The sequence below is a fragment of the Phyllobates terribilis genome, unplaced genomic scaffold, assembly GCF_046119375.1.
Source record: "Phyllobates terribilis strain yellow unplaced genomic scaffold, ASM4611937v1 Scaffold_11__3_contigs__length_659146591, whole genome shotgun sequence".
Lineage (NCBI taxonomy): Eukaryota > Metazoa > Chordata > Amphibia > Anura > Dendrobatidae > Phyllobates > Phyllobates terribilis.
This window is the reverse complement of record NW_027362771.1, coordinates 436,583,073-436,595,584: the sequence shown is the minus strand read 5'-3', so window position 1 is coordinate 436,595,584 and position 12,512 is coordinate 436,583,073.

Sequence of the window (12,512 nt, the reverse complement as noted above, 5' to 3'; positions counted from 1 at the left end):
GATGAAGAATTTGGAAGCTCGTCCATCATACACGCGCGCACTCATCCAAGAAGTGGGGAATAGAATCTAAACAACATAAAAGTAAATATGAGAATATTATTCTCACGTATACAGGAAACCCCTAATAATATGTACGAAGTGCTTGTCGTATTATGATTATGTAAACAATGTATTCAACTACACACAGATATTGTAAAATAGATGAATAAGTAACAAAAAATGTTGAATAAGCCCAACCTGATACACAAATGCGTATACATATTCAAAAATTGCATTAAAAATTACATGAAAAATAACTACACATGTAACAGTGAATAAATCAAACTGTATATGTTAATATAAATAAGTACCACACAACTAAAGATAAGCTCACAATTATTGTAAGACATGAATGAGAGAAGAAAAAAAAAGGGTGTATGCAAGTCCCTGAGGAAGGCGACGAAACGCCACTTCTTTGCTATTTTAGCTCATTCATACCAATTTTTACAATATAGGATTGCCTTGCAATTATATAAATAGTGATTGGGTATACTTCAGTTAATTTTCTACACATATTTGAATAACATTTTTTGCCTGGTGGCGTATTTATGGAATAGTATTTTTATGTCATTTGTGGACGACATCCATCCTATGAAGTATACTGGTGTTTTCTTTTAGCCACTCTCTTGTAGTGTTGGAATTTTATTTCAATAAAAGTTTATTTTATGATCTTGCTAACTCAGTTTCTTGTTTTTTGGATCAATCCATTTCCAATATACAAGTTGTTGTTATAACATACTGTTTATTCTGTTTCTTCTTTGAAATTGCAACATGGCAGTTGAAAAACAATGTTTTATTCTTGTATTACTTTGGACCACTAATTAGAAAATCCTGAGGCTGTAACTTCCATTTATTCCTGAAGATATTGTACAGTCTATGAAAAAATGAAGGGGTGCCAATAATGGTGAGCAGCACTGTAACTTACTCTGATCAAAAATCAAAAATTGTTACAAGTCTTACAGAGGGAGGCAGCACTCTTAAAATTGCAAAGATACTGGAGCATGATCACAAGTTTTGTTGCAAATAGTCAACAGTGTACCTGCCCAAGATTTGAGAAGAATCAAATGTGAAGCGACAAGGAATTCATTATCCTCCAGTGCTGTCATATTCCAAAACTGCAATCTCACTGGAGAGCCCAGAAGTACAAAGTGTTCAATCAGGACCACCATCAGGGCATTACTACCCTTACTGCTGTATGGGGCCCGGTGACCCAGTCCGGGCCCCCCCTCTTGTGCTTCTGCACCGGGCCCCAGGGTATAATAAAGTATTACTGTGGCACATCTCGGCACAGGGGGCCTTCCTGGAGCTCCACGTCCGTCAAAACTGAATGGCCATGCAGCTTCAAGGGAGTCCCTATGCCTCTACTGTGACGCACTAGTGACGGCAGGTATGCAATTATGTCATTGCGTACACTCGCCGGGGTACCAGAAGTGGAGCTACCTGTACACTGAGACTATATACAGAGTTTCTGTGTATGTCACTGGTGATCCCTGTATTACCTGTACACTGACACTATATAAAGAGCTCCTGTGTATAATGTCACTGGTGATCACTGTTTTACCTGTACACTATATAGTATATACAGAGCTCCTGTGTATAATGTCAGAAAAGAAAAGATATAGCTGTCACGCACAATGTAGGAAAGACAAAGTGCAACGCAAAAGGATAAGGGGAAGGGAGCCCAGACACTAAGGAAAGAAGGGGTGGAGACCTCCTAGGTTGATCTGATATCACCCTGTCTTCCCTACCATCCCTATATTGGTTTCTCACCAATCGCCGATCAGGAACCTAAAACCCTGTATCACCCTAGAGCTAGGCCCTGGCTAGGGAAGGGGGGGGGTGAGTGCTAGTCAGACCCCACTAACAACTAAAGACAGCAAGGGGAGACAGACATGGAGGATGTAACTTAGCTTGAGCGGACTTCAGAGAGATTACATACACGGCCTCTTAGCACCAAAGAGAAAGTAAGCAGACCGCAACAGCTCCAAACCTTCACAAGGGGTCATGTGAATATCACCGGCACCTCTATATAGCAAACAGGAAGTATTTAAACACCCAGGCCTGGGTGTCAATTAGCCAGAGGGAGGTAGTCGCTGGATCCTAGAGTGAGACAGATCTAAGAAGGTGTCTGTAGTGCCAAACAAAGAGATCTCCTGCAACCAACTGCAGGGAGACTGTCTGTCATATCTGATACACCCATGACAATAGCGCACCACGCTGCTGTAATTATCAACTCCAAAAAACAAGTTTGACTGGAAGGGCTATTTAATGTAAATCACAAATTACAATTGTGTGTATAATGTCACTGGTGATCACTGTATTAACTGTACACTATATACAGAGCTCCTGTGTATAATGTCAAGGGCGATCACTGCATTACTGACACACTATATACTATATATAGAGCTTCTATGTATAATGTCACTGGTGATCATTGTATTACCTGCATGCTGACACTATATACAGAGCTCTTGTGTAAAATGTCACCAGTGATCCCTGCATTACTTGTACACTGACACTATATAAAGAACTCCTGTGTATAATGTCGCTGGTGATCACTGTATTACCTGTACACTATATAAAGAGTTCCTGTGTATAATGGCACTTATGGTAATATTGTGTTTTTTTTTATTAATGATCAATATTGTAGTATTCGGTCACTATGTGCTGGTAATATGTGGTCTGGTCATGATGTGGTGGTATTTGTTCCTTGTATGTAATATTATTCGGTTACCATGTGGTGGTAATATATGGTCTGGTCATGGTGTGGTGGTATTTGTTATTTATTATTCTGTCACTGTGTGGTGATAATTTTTGGTCTGGTCATGGTGTGGTGGAATTTGTCCCTTGTATGTGGTATTATTGGTCACTATGTGATGGTAATATGTGGTCCGGACATGGTGTGGTGCTATTTGTTCGTGGTATGTGCTATTATTCGGTCACTATGTGGTGATACTATGTGGTCCGGTCATGGTGTGACGGCATTTGTACCTTGTATGTGGTATTATTGGTCATTTTAAAAAATGTATGTGACACATTCCCTTAAGAAAATTAAAAAATATATCTAAATATATTTAATAGGTTAGAGTAGAGTAGAGCTCGGCCAAAAGAGTCTACCTTGTCGTGGTGGCAGGTTTAAAAAATCTTTTGGCCAAAACAAATGCTGCTGGCTATGTATGTGATATGGTGTTCGATGGGGAAAAAAAAATAAATAATATGCTAGTTTGGCCGCCAACCCTGCCAATATGTTTATCAGTGAACAGTGCATTACCTTATCATAAAAATCAGAGAGACTGCTAGCCCCCGATGATCACAGCAGTCAGATAAAAAGATGATAAAACCCATAGGGCTTTATTAGTGATAAGTTTAAACATCCAGGGTGTTAGAATCCACAAAATAGCGATTAGACTAGACACCGTTGCATATTAGCAACTGAAGGGATAAGCCTTAGCACAGCCATTTAATATAAGAGGTCTAATATTTGTCCTGATCATATGGAGATCTGTGATGTATACTATGGGCACTATATAACCATCTAGTGGTCACTATACCACACACAAACAGTGATCAGGACAATAAATTACTGAGTATTTAAAGATCATTAATACTGAGTAATACCAAGATTTTTTTGCCTGACTAATGAAGTGGTCAGTGTCAGAACTGATTGACAGTAGTGCTGATTCTACAGTTAGAATTTACCAGATAAAATATTCTGAAGTGCCAAGATATTTATGGCAACCTGTCAACAACACCCCATAGTGACTTTAATCCACAGTGATAAAAGTCTTAGTCACTGATTTTTAATGTTATAATAGCGTTTGATGAAGTTTTAATCTATAACTATTAAAAGTTGAATTTTAGAATTACTCCAATTGGATAAGTCTGTGAATTAGTATTATTTTCTATTTTGTAGATATATTTAGAATTTCTATACGGTGAAGGTGTTTGATGGGAACTGTTAATGTGTGATTGGTGAGGACGGGCTGCAGAAGTGGAGTTTTTCCAAGAGTGGGCAGTGGGACTGTGGAAGGTTCAAGGGGTAGAGGCAGAGCTGGGGTGGAGCCTGGGCGAAGTCTCAAGGGGGCCCAAAAATTTTGCCTGTATGGGGCCCTGAAATTCATGGTGGCAGCCCTGTGTTCAATGCTCAGAGACATGGCCAAGGTAAGGTAGGCTGAAACCTGACCACCACTGAAGAAAACGCAGAACTTGAAACATCAACTTTTTCCACCTTGAATGTCACTCATAATCTGTACAATTCAATTGAGAACTGAAATATTTTCAAATATAAACAGAACTAAAATAATGTGGTTGCAAAACCTTAAACGAGTGTTTTCAAGACTGAAAGTTATCCACTATACTACCGCTGAGTGGTGAGTCCGACCACTGCGCGTGGCAATCTCCGGCGCTCCGATTAAGAACGAATGGTGCGCATGATCGACCTCCGCTCCATTCAGTGGGGGGGTTCTTGAGACCCCCAGCAATAGGAATGTTATCCCCTATCCAGGGTCCTTGAGAAGACCCCTTCAAACTAATACTTGGTTGAAGAAACCTTTTAGTTTATTACAGCATTCAGTCTTTTTGAGTTGGAGTCATGTCACATCTAGAATTGGCAATCTTTCCCCACTCTTCCTTGCAGCATATCTTTCAGATTGCGAGGACATCTGCTGTGTACAGTGCCCTCTTCAGGTCAACCCACAGATTTTCAATTGGATTCAGGTTTGGGCTATGCCAAAACTTTGATCTTTCTCTGGCAAAGACATTCGTTTGTTGATTTGGAGGTATGCTTAGGGTTGCTGTTGTGCTTGAATTCCTTTTTAGCAGAGTCCAAAGGTTTTGTTGCTCAATTGACTGATACTGTATTTGGAATTGTTCATAATTCCCTCCATCTTGACTTAAGCCTGTCATGCTTCTGGAATCAAACCCTTGATTCTGTGTTCTATGATCGGCATCTCTTCCTGCTGAGCCACAACAGATACACCTTTTTGTTGGGTGTTTTAGTTCTGCTATCTTTGTTTCTGTCGGTCTTGGGTAACAGGTGTTTTCCTTTACTCTGTTTGTCTGTCAAATCACCTTTTGGGTGCAGCTTTAAATACCTTTCCCTACTGGTGTTTCCTGCTTGTGATAGAATTTGTTGGATTCATTCACTGTGCTGCAGTTTGTGTCAGTTGCAGTTGTTTTATGTGTGATTCCTTAACTCTGTAGGGAATTCTATTCTAGTGATCCTAGGAGCTCCTAAGGACATTGAGGGTAAGTCGCCGTCAAGTGGGGTCGCCATTGCATTATCTTAAGGTGCCAATCTCCGCTGTCAGACAGGGACAGACCAGGGTCAGAAAAGGGCTTTTCCTAGTCTGAAGAAGGACCTGTCAAGATTTAGGTCTTTGTCTCCTTGGTTTGTACGTTAGCCGTATGAATGTGCTTTGGCAGTGTTAACAAAACCCTGGGGTGGAATTCAGCCAGATCCCACTGGTTCGGGGGAACTGATTGTTAAAATTGCAACCGGTTCCCATACCATTTTTGGACGCACATTGAATTGAAGTATGTTACGATGCAGGAAGCCATTCCTGCACAGTAATAGTTAAAATAGCTGTTGGCATATCAGAGGCTTGCAGCTGACGTCGGCGCGCACATCGCCAACACAGCACCAGCATATGAAGTCACTGCCATATTGTAGAACACAATATGGGGGACATATGGGGACTTGATGAGGGACATAGGGGACTACATTATTATATAAAGAGGTCAAGATGGAGGACGCTTTCTCTCATCAAAGCCGCCGGCATCAGTATGGAGCCTTTCTGGCCGCACCTGTTCGGTAAGACTCTCAGCAATGTTAGCATCGGCAGCCTGATCTACAATGTTGGTGCTGGAGGTGGAACCCCCACTCCTGCTGCTGCCAGTGATGCTTCCGCCACTAGTGGTGTCGCTCCAGTTGAAGAAATGAAAAACGAGGTAGAAAAGAAAGAAGAATCTGAGGAGTCTGATGACTACATGGGCTTCGGTCTTTTTGACTAAAACCTTTTGTAAGAAGACTTATAATAAAGAGAATCCATCTAAAAAAAGAAAAGATGGAGGACATTATTACAGGAAGAAGCCCAGGATGGGGACATTAAATAACAGGGTCAGAATGAGAGTCATTATTACAGGAAAGGGCCAGGATGGGGACATTATTACAGAAGGGGGCCAGGATTGAGGAAATTATTACAGCATGGGAGACATTATTACAGGAAGGGGCAATGATGGGTGTCATACTGGTATGGAAAGTATTCAGACCCCTTTAAATTTTTCACTCTTTGTTTCATTGCAGCCATTTGTTAAATTCTAAAAAGTTCATTTTTTTTCTCATTAAAGTACACTCTGCACCCCATCTTGACTGAAAAAAACAAAAATGTAGAAATGTTTGCAAATTTATTAAAAAAGAAAAACTGAAATATCACATGGTCATAAGTATTCAGACTCTTTGCTCAGTATTGAGTAGATGCACCCTTTTGAGCTAGTACAGCCATGAGTCTTCTTGGGAATGATGCAACAAGTTTTTCACACCTGGATTTGGGGATCCTCTTCCATTCTTACTTGCAGATCCTCTCCAGTTCCGTCAGGCACCCCTAATTAATACTTGGTGGCACACCCTTTGGCATTGATATCTGTGAAGACCCGGGGTCTTCTGTGGGCGTAACGCTACTCAGACAACACAGGGTGAGGGTAAAACAGCATGGCAATACTGTATTGAACCACAAAGCGGACAATAAACACATAGAACAGTCCCAGCAAATACCCAAGATGGTACAACATTACACAGGCTCACCCTTCCTTCTGGCTTCCGGCCCAATCTGGCTTCTCCGAATGTCTCCATGAGTTCCAGGCGACCGGTGGGTCCCTCCTGGCAATCCCAAACAACATATGGGGCCAGGTGACTTCTTTGTCCCAACCTGGTCTCCCCAAAAGTATCCATGTTCTCTTTGATGGTCAATGGAGCAGATCCGTATCTTTCCAGTCAGGGACGTACCCTTAGGCTAGATCATTGAGAATCCAAATCTGTGTCTCTTTGGGTAATGCTATGCAATCCATCTACTGTCCTGAAAGATGTCTCTAATTCTCCTTGTAAAATCTTTCTGACTCTCTGTCCCAAGTCTGACTGCTACAGAAGCACATGTCCTTTTTAAGTACACATCCACAGGTTGGAGGGGAGGGCAGCCTCATGTCTCATTGAGCATTTAATGAATTTGCTTAGTTTGTCCTCCTGTCTTGTGAGTCAATAAGCCATAAGGGTCAACAAAGGTTAATTAATTTACATAGCTGGCATCACAGGGGGTTCTTGTAAATAAACATCTAGCTGACTTAGTATAATATGTAATTAGCATAGTAACAAACAACATTGTTCACCAAACCTAGAGGAGACAGCAATCAAGGTTATACAAATACTGGTCTGTCCTTTAGAAATACACAAAAATGTACAAGTCATTTTAAACACAATAGTGTATTTCTCTTGGATTAACAAATCTAATTGTCTGGCTGATTAAGATTATAGGCTGTATCATCACAATGTCAGCCTCCAAACCTTTCTTGTAACCAACTATAAGCCTCTTGCACTTCTCAGCTGGAATTTTCTCCCACTCTTCCTTTGCAATTTGTTCAAGCTCTTGAATGTTTGCAGGGTTCTTTTTCCTAATGGCAGATTTCAGCTCAGATTTTCAATGGGATTGAGGTCAGTACTCATTGCTGGCCATTTTTAAACAGTCCATTTTTTTCTTTTCAACCATTCCTGTGTACTTTTGGATATGTGCTTTGGGTCATTGTCTTGCTGGAGGACCCATGATCTTCGACTCAAACCAAGTTTTCTTACACTGGGTAGGACATTTTGCTCTAAAATTTCTTGATTCCTGTGATACAGTTAAGGCCTCCAATACCAGATGTGGCAAAGCAACCCCACCATGCTTAACTGTTGGTAAGGTGTTCTTTTTCTTATAAGCTTCATTGCACTGTCTGTAAACAAACTGTTGCTTTGCATTGCCAAAAAGCTCTATTTTTGTTTCATCTGTCCACAGAACATTTTCCCAGAAGGATTGTGGTTTGTCAAGGTACTCTTGGCAAAGATCTGTCGTTCTTTTTTTATGTCTTTTCTTCAGCAATAGTTTCTTCCCTGGCCTTCACTCATAAAGTTCTGCTTTGTTTAGTGTGCGGCGTATGGTACTTGCTGAAACCATGACCCCAAACTTTTCCAGGTTAAAAGGGTCGTTAAAGGGTCAGTATTGACTTGTTGGATTGCTACTTCCTGTAGGTGGTACTAGAGTTCTAGTCCTCTTCCTCTCTGAAGAGACAATTTGCATATTTCCCAGAGGAACCTTGCGGCTTTAAAAGTCTCCTCACCTGACATGCTTAACACGTCACTCTCCGTAAGGAGAAATATTACCCCTAGATACCGGTCTGACGCCTCTCATCCAGCCAAACCAGAACTCACAATTTGCAGTGACAAGGTGCAGTACCCTGAAACACAGTGTCTGCAAATTGAGTTTTAGGTCTTGGCTTTTTATCCTAAGTCATGTGATAATGCTCGTTAAAGGGTCACTATTGACTTTTAGGATTACTATTTTCTGTAGGTGGCACTAGAGTACTAGTCCTCTTCCTCTCTGAAGAGACAATTTGCATGAGTAAAGAAACACTTCTTTTTTCATGGTCTGGATGGACTGCACTATATGCTTTAAATAGTGACTATATTTTTAATATTTTTTCCTTAAATCAATAGTATGTGTCAAAATAGGGAGCTTCGTGATACATTTTATTAGAGGAATGTGCTTCTTTCCCCTCCTGAACTGATCAGCCATTATCAAAATTTTCAACTTACAGGTAAAATCTGTCTATATACAGATTTTCTCATTACTAAGATAGTAGATTACAGTTGGTGCTCATAACATTCTATGGAGAAATGTAACTGTCGTTTTTTGAGAACTTGCGGAGGAATGTCTGTGTCTGAATCTAGCTCCTCCCTGTTCTCCACCTTCCATACAATTTTAAAAGCACCAACTGCCATCTCCTACTTCAGTAACGTGAAAACTTGTCTTCAATGAATACTGATTTTACCTGTGTGAAAATGAATGAGTAGGGAGTAGAAAGAAGCAGATTTCTCTCATAAGATATATTACAAAGTTGCTTGTTTTCATGTGTAGTAATGATTTATGAAATAAAAATTAAAACAACAGTTACTCTTTAAAATTTCATTAGAAAGAAACATAAGTTATGCGCAGTGAACAGGAATACTGTATAGTAAATGTTGCTACAAACAATACACATGTGAAATGGAATGTTTCATGAGAAAATGTCATACTAAACAAATATTTAATATAAAAATATCTTTATATTTTGATTTTTTATATTTTGAATTATATACAGTATGTAAAAAAATAACATTTTTACATTGACGGCGGTAGGTTAAATGTTCTGTTATCTGCGGCTCACTTTCCAGCTTTGACCAGTGTAGAATGGGGCTTGGGTGGAATAGGGGCCGGTAGTTTAATAACGACTCTGGATGGCTCACAAAAGCAGGGAAGTAACGCAGTCCTTATAAGTAACGCTCTGTGCACTGCACATCAGTTTCTGGAGGCTGTAAGTCTAAGGGGTAAGGTTTCTCCTTGTGGAGAGTAACATACTGACTCTGGCATGCCAATGTAAGGAGGCTTATTTGCCGTGCAATGCTCCTCTGGGAAATGTAATATGCAAATTGCCTTTTGAAAAGGCAATCTGCATATGGAGGCTGTAAGAGAGGAAAGTTATTAAATAATGAAAAGTTCAGCTAGCTATGAATTTCTTGCTCTGCACATCACAATACGTCCTATTTAGTGGATGGTTCTGTGTGAAGTGAGGCTAGTACGGAGTTCTAGGGTTGTATAGTTACACAGCACCATCTAGTGGACAACCATACTTAGTGCATGTAAAATTAATAAGGTCTCCTAATAAATATGGTCATGGGTGTACTTTTATGCCTTTAAGTCTGGCTGAAGGATTAATGGGACATTAAACCTAAGTAGTAGTGTTGAGCTAGCACTAAAATGCTTGGGTGCTCGAAGCTCGGTCCAAGCTTACCGTGATACTCGGGTGCTCGACCCGAGCAACGAGCCCAATGTTAGTCTATGGGAGACCCGAGCATTTTTGCGGCGTAACCCCTGGCAGTCTGTAGAAAGCCTAAAAAGTGCCCAAAACGATAGTGACAGTGCTCAAAAGACATGGGGACAGCATGGGCATCGCCCCAGGAAGCATTTCTGACCCCCAGGTCAATGCTGTCAACAACGTGGTCAGAGGTATTAAGCCACTTTTACGGGCTCACAATAAAACGTTCAAAAACAAAACTGAAACGGTTTTCCTGTGAAATATGTTAAGGAACTTCCTTTCCAGGGTAAAGACTTGTGTATAAGGTAAAATAAATAACCAAAAACAAAAATACTCCTCCACACCTTGGGCTATGTTCACAAGTAGCATTTTTAATGCGTTTTTGCACTTTATATTGCTTTCAACCGTGACAAATGCATTCACTGGGAAATGTCATTTTAACATTTTACAATCTTATCTGGCCATGTGCTGTGTGACACATGCATACAGTGCTGAAAAGACATGGGAACAGCATGGGGAAGACCCCTGGAAGCATCACTGACACCCAGGTCACTGCCTAAAAGTGTGCCCATCAGAAGTGATTCTTGCCGCATCAGAAGATGCAACTTGCAACTATCCCCGTGCAAGTCCTTGTCCCAGGGCAGTGTTCAATTGTACCTCCCCATTCCTTGCAATGCAAACGCAAGTATGCAGCCTGCCACCCACCCACCCCCAGGCTGCAATACCATACTGCTAGCTTGCACTTGAAATGGGGCCTTTTAGTTTGGAGGAGGCCGAACCTTCGGCAGCGAGATATCCATACTCAGTCCCCAGCCGCCCGGCGGCCGGGTGTCCACGCTCGGTCCCCAGCCGCCAGGGGGCGGCCGGGTGTCCACGCTCGGTCCCCAGCCGCCAGGGGGCGGCCGGGTGTCCATACTCGGTCCCCAGCCGCCCCGCAGACGGGTGTCCACACACGGTCCCCAGCCGCCTGGGGGCGGCCGGGTGTCTATAAACGGTCCCCAGCCGCCCCTATTTCTCCTGCGAACTTCCCCCACACTTTTCTTAGCCTGGCCTGCTTTAGGTCAGCTTTGGACGAGCCCACCAGAGAACCAGACTCCTCCGGTGGGCCCTGGCTTCTCCATCAGGGGAGTTGAGAGTGCCAAGGTGAGGAGCATGATGATGATGATAGAAGTTAGCATCTGCTTTGTTTTCTTGGAATGCAAGCATAAGTGTGCAACCTGCCACCCACCCACCCCCAGGCTGCAATACCATACTGCTAGCTTGCTTGCACTTGAAATTGGGCCTTTTAGGCATGTGGAGGCGGAATCTGGCCACCACGTCATGGCTGTGTCGGCGGCCTGGTATCCATACTCAGTCCCCAGCCGCCTGGCGGCCGGGTGTCCACGCTTGGTCCCCAGCCGCCAGGGGGCGGCCGGGTGTCCATACTCGGTCCCCAGCCACCCCACGGCCGGGTGCCCACACACGGTCCCCAGCCGCCTGGGGGCGGCCGGGTAAACGGTCCCCAGCCGCCCCTATTTGAAGGACAGCCTAACCACAAACATGTAGACAAGTGAATGTGGCCAGGGATGGTCCATCTCACGCCTTCACACTGGGTTAATATTGTGGAAGCTGGGACACAGTTGGACACTGGGATGCAACACGTCCTCCAGACATAGAGGATTGCGGGTCCTGGGTCAATCAGGCTTCAACACAAAGTTCAGAAGGTAGACAGCAGCAGTGGTCGGCCTCCTACATAATGAGTAAATTATTAATGATCATCTCCTTACCTTTCTGTTCCTTGGAATGCAAGCGCATGTATGTAGTAGCGGCTAGGCCTGAGGTGGTCAGCGTTTTGGCGCATATCCTACCTCCTCCGAGGATTGCTGGATGTTTTCCTGCTACTATCCCAGTTCTATGACTCCCGTTAAAACAAAGCTTAAGGTGATGAATGATGGATGAGGTGGTGGCAAAGGAGAAAGAGCAGGAGGAACAGGGACCATTCACATCAATATCAGGCCACACATGTCTTGTAGGATATGTTTCTGTACCAAAAGGAGCGGTTCGGCTACACAGTTATAGGGCATACAGTGAGTGCGATGCCTACCAAAAATTTCGAGGCACTCCAATGCCCTTTGGAAGTGACATGGAGGTCAGAGGGCCTTAACTAAACCGTTTTTTCCATTTATAGCAACTGGGTCTCCTGTGCACTGTTGGCCTAAGCAGTGAATGGAAGGCTTTCCAAAAATTATGAGGAACTACAATGCCCCTTGAAACAGACGTAGATTACAGCATACTAAAAACCTTCTACCCATTATTGGGGAGTGGGTCTCCCTTAGTGTTCGCCTATGCATTGAAAAGCAAAAGCTGACAAAAATTAGGAGGAAATGCAATGACCG